Below are 5130 nucleotides of genomic sequence, written 5' to 3'. Positions count from 1 at the left end.
TATTTAGACTACAGCATGTTAAAAGCTTATCAAAATCGGAGTATAATACTTGCGTAGGTTTACTTGTGAGTGAAATGTGGCAAAATAATATTACGAAATTAAACGTAACTTTCGGATTTCACGAGCAAAATTACAGAAATTATTATTATTTTCTAGCAATTTTTTTGACTTTTATTAATGGAATAATACGAATACATATTCAAATTACTCATTTACTACTAAGACTTCTAATTTTGAAATTCTCTCTGTCGTATACCTATTTCTCCTAGTGAATTTTCGAGTAACTTCCTTAATGTTAAACCACTAAATAAACCACTAATTAAACCACTAAAAATGCTTGGGCGTTTTAAAAATACACACTGGATGAATAAACTCCTTAAACAAAGCATATCGGGCTATTCTTTCGGTACAGTATGTTTCTTTCGCGGGAGTTGTTAAACAGATTTTTCTTTAATGGGGAGTTTGCGAATTGATTCGTGATCCAACGAGGCTGTTAATACCGTTCGTTTCTCTTCGCCGAACGGGAGGAGAAAAATAGCGGGCCGTGTTCGTTACGATTTATCGGTAGCAATTCTTTTCTTCTGTGAATAAAAAAAAGAAAGGAAAAGAAGAGAAACGAGAGGTAGCCGGCCGCTGGTTTTCCTCATTTCGATCAAATAAATAAATCCCGCGCCATGAAAACGCGACGACTCTCGTTCACCCCCGCTGTCGTCGCTCTCGCTCGTCCGACCCTCTCCTCCTTCTCCTCCCACTCCCCCTTACGTAACGCAAAAAGGTGGCGGCACTATATAGCGTTAACGAACCTTTGTCCGCGATTTTACGATTCCGGTAAATAGCCGTTCGTGTCTATGAGCTCGTGCAGCCGTGACGTTATTGCGGCCGACGAACAAAGAGACGAACCGACGTTTTCCGGCGCGTCGTCGAAAGTTGCATAGTGCGCCCCAGCCATCTATCCCCTTGGCCTTCTTTCTCTCTTTCTCTCTTCTACCCCTCGTAGCCTTTTCCGGTAAAGCCCCAAAACGAGTAATATCTCTTTTCGGTTTTCATCAAAACGTTGCTTTCTCTCTCACACACAGAGATTGCATGTTTTTGTCACGTGTGCAGCGGGAGCAAGTAAAATTTCATTTCAGAAAAGACTTCGAAATTTGAATCCTTTGACCCTTTCGATCGATTTTGACCCTATTTTTTTAATGAGAGCTAGTAAAATATAGAACATTTGTATGAGTCAGATTTTCGTCTTTTTGCTTCCCTTCTTCTAAATCAGACATGAAGAAGTTAGATTTGGAAATTTTGTTTAATCAAACGGTAGACAACTCATTTTATATCTTGTCTAATTTAATATTAGACATTTATTTTGATATTAAATATTCAAATCTTGATTATATAGACTGATTATATAGACTAATTATATTATATAGACTTAAGAAAACTCATACATACAGTTTCACTAAACCTTATCTTAACTTAATCTTAACTAACCTTTAACTAATCTTAACTAAACTTTAACTAAATCTTATCTTAACAAACGAAATTAGTTGAAATAGTAAATAACTTTAGTAAAAAAAACTATTAAATGTTAAGTAATTACTAAGTTATTACTACTACATTATTATATTTTTCTTAATTATTGTTCTTGAAATAATGAATTTTGAACTTTTGTATCTATGGGGATTGTTTGATTGAAAAAAATTTGTAAATCTAACCTTCTTATGTCTGATTTAGACGAAAAGAAGCAAAAGACAAAAATCTGGTTCGACAGAGTTGTTTTAAAATTCACTAGTTTTTATTAAAAAAAGAGCATCGAAATTGACTTAAATTTCCAGACTATAGCCTTTTTTTAAATATGAAACTTCATTTGACTCCACTATGCGCCAGTCGCTTTATAACAGCGAATTGCATGAGAGTTTCTTAATTCAATAAAGACACGTTTGTTATCTCCTCGTGAATTTTTTTGTCGCGTGTGATACTGAAAACAGTGATATTAATAAAAATCGTCATCAATTTGTGATTCTATCGGTCCGGTCTTTCTTTTTATATTCAACGTCAATTCGTTTTTTTTGTCGAGGTTCCTTTTACAGAACATTACGTAAATGGCGCATAATATGCGACGAGAGGTACGTGAGGTGCGGCGCGCGGCGGGATTTCCGAAATTTATGGACCGCCGCGGAAGGCAAAATCAAGTCACGTTGTACGTGCCGATTGTCAGGTCTTTTGATAAACCACGTCATTCAAATCATGGTATCCGTTCCACGTCATTGCGGAGGATTTAATCTTGCTCTCTTGTAACGTAAACAGAATGTTCCATCGAACTTTCGGTCTTAATTTTGCCGATGGATTCCTCGGTTGTCCAGCGTACGGCGGGAAGTTTGTGTATCGATTTGTTCGATGTCCCCCGCAGTGTATAAGCTGCTCGGCCAAGTAGAACGCTATAAAAATTACGCAACCCTCTGTTCTAGGAAACGATTTTAGGGTGCCCTTATGTCGATAGTTTTTATGAACACGTTTGGTATTGGAGCCCGATCCATTTCGTATATTTTCTTACCCAATAAAAAATATTGGTGCAACATCGTACGTTTTTATTTTAGCGAGTTTATTGTCGAGGTAAAAGAAGCAAAGAAAATACATCGGAAACGTAAAGATATTATAGATCGGAGTGGCAAACAACAAGGACTTTTAAGACGAGATATTTTTCGTTTCTCTGGAAAATTCCGCTGGCTGGGTTTTTGCCGAGAGGATTTCATCTTCTCGAGTTCCTTGAATATATGCGTAAGTAAACCTAGTATCGTTTACGGAACTCCGTTTACGCGTAAACTAAACGAGATAGAGTGTTTAAAGTTTTATCTTACGAGGTGCTTTGCGTTGTCGTGGAAAATATGTACATACTTTTATATACCTATATACTTTTATATTTTTATATATATGTAAAAAATATATTTTATATATATATATATATATATATTTTTTTTTTTTTTTTATTGACACAATTTATCTTTTATTAAAATAATTTATTAATAATTTTGTAAATCTTTAATTTTTTATTTCATTTATATTATATCATTTATATTATATTCTAGGGTTATGAATTTAAATTTAACTTCATTCAACATTTTACTGATCTCTCATTCTCATCTTCTTTTGTATCTTATATCTTCCCTCTTCTTTTATATTTTATATACATCAATTTTTCAACGATAAGTTCTTCGAATGATGCGTAGAATCTTTTCCAAGCAAAAATGCGCATCTCCTCGTGTATAAAAATTGTCTCTAAATTTCCGTCTAGGGATATCTATGGCAATAGCTTTACTCAAGCTAGTCCGATCCTCGCTCGACGATCGAGAGCAGATGTTACGCAAAGTTTTACAGTTAAGCAACGTGACTCATTGTCGTCGAACGTTCTTAAACAATTTTATATCGGTAGCTTTGTAGACAGCTTAGCGGAAGATTACACGCAAGGACATCGAGGGATAGAGATATAGAAGTGTGTGTTCGCACGCGCGACTTCGTGAAGTATAATGCGACGTGTGAGTCACACTCACTACATGAACATATTTATGAGAATTGTAAAAATGCTTTCTTGCGCATGCAACGAATTTCTTGCATAACTATATATAATATTGCGACGACTTTGTCTCTCTCTCTCTCTCTCTCTCTCTCTCTCTCTCTCTCTCTCTCTCTCTCTCTCTCTCGTGTCCTAACCTTCTATAATAAAAAAAAAGTCTTAACCCCGGAGAATCTCATTTTCTATATTTGCTCCACGATATTTACATTTAATTTAATTCCATACATAATTTTATCAGTAGTATGTGTACATCCACGAAATAACAAGGAGAAGAGTATTTCTTCTAGGAACTTTAAATGTAAAATTTTTTATTTTTAAAATTTAATTTTTGCGGTTTGCGCAGTAGAAAGAAGTTATATTAATTGAAGTTGAAATTAACATTCTCAGCCATTCTTTCTGCTGTAAAATCCGTAGAGCTTATTTCGCAGACACGGAATTGTCTTATATTTTGATATTGTGATTATTCAGTTGCTGATTAGCCGATCTTAGAGCTTTCTGAGAATATGATGGCATACTTCGAATATGCGAATGCACTCGAGATGAAAAATAGCTAAATTCTATAATGTGTAACTTCTTGTCGTGTGTTATGAGTAACATGGTAAACGCGATCTGCATACATAAGCACTGATAAAAACACGTTTTCGTAGGTGGTCCTTTATATCTCGGTTATCTGTTTTGCTTTGGTTAACTTTACTGGAAATGTACCGGTCGCGTCGTATATTGACAATTCCGCGATACGGTTTTCGTGATTCATTCGTTCAAGAGCAAAACGCGGTGCATTTCTTCAGACGCGAATTTTGAAGAAATGGAAGGCATGAGGCGATAGCGTCAAATCGATACTCAATATCGTTATTGAGAAAATATCAAACTAGGGTCGTCATCAAATATGTCATTTCAACTCTTTAGAGAGAGAGAGAGAGAGAGAGAGAGAGAGAGAGAGAGAGAGAGAGAGAGAGAGAGCGCACTACATATATATATATATATATATATATATATATATATATATATATAAAATCTTACACTAGTATATTTTTAATTAGACCTAATTGGACGGTAAATTGCCCCAAGAGTTCCAATTCCCTCGGACAAGCAAAAAGATATTCGATAGCTCGGACGAAGTGAGTAGCGGTTCGTGGACGAGCCCACTGACCGAGAGACCAATGAAGTAAACTCCGGCTTCTCCTATTGACGACGAAGATCGTGCAAGGTAAAAGCAATTTTCGTCATTCGAGCGTGGAGCCGGTCATTAGTCACCGAGTCGCTGTAGACAAAACTTTCCGATGGTTTCGTAACAGCTGACCGTACTGCGAACAGAGGAACTAACTCTCTTGCTCCGTTATAACGGCACGTCGCGTACGCGGCGGAAAAGAAGAAGAATAGACAGAAAGAGAGGAAGAACACGGAGATAAATATATCGCTAGAAAACGGAATGAGCGTATCGAAAAAGCGAATATGAAAGTAGGAGAATAATAAGAGCAAAGTAATGAAGTGAGAAAGAGAGAAAGTCGAAAGGACGAATGTGAAGCAAAGAGAGAGAGAGAGAGAGAGAGAGAGAGAGAGAGAGAGAGAGA

This window comes from Odontomachus brunneus, unplaced genomic scaffold (assembly GCF_010583005.1).
Source record: "Odontomachus brunneus isolate Ranch 3 - 2012 unplaced genomic scaffold, Obru_v1 Obru_scaffold_178, whole genome shotgun sequence".
Classification (NCBI taxonomy): Eukaryota; Metazoa; Arthropoda; class Insecta; order Hymenoptera; family Formicidae; genus Odontomachus; species Odontomachus brunneus.
This window is presented reverse-complemented; position numbering follows the sequence as displayed.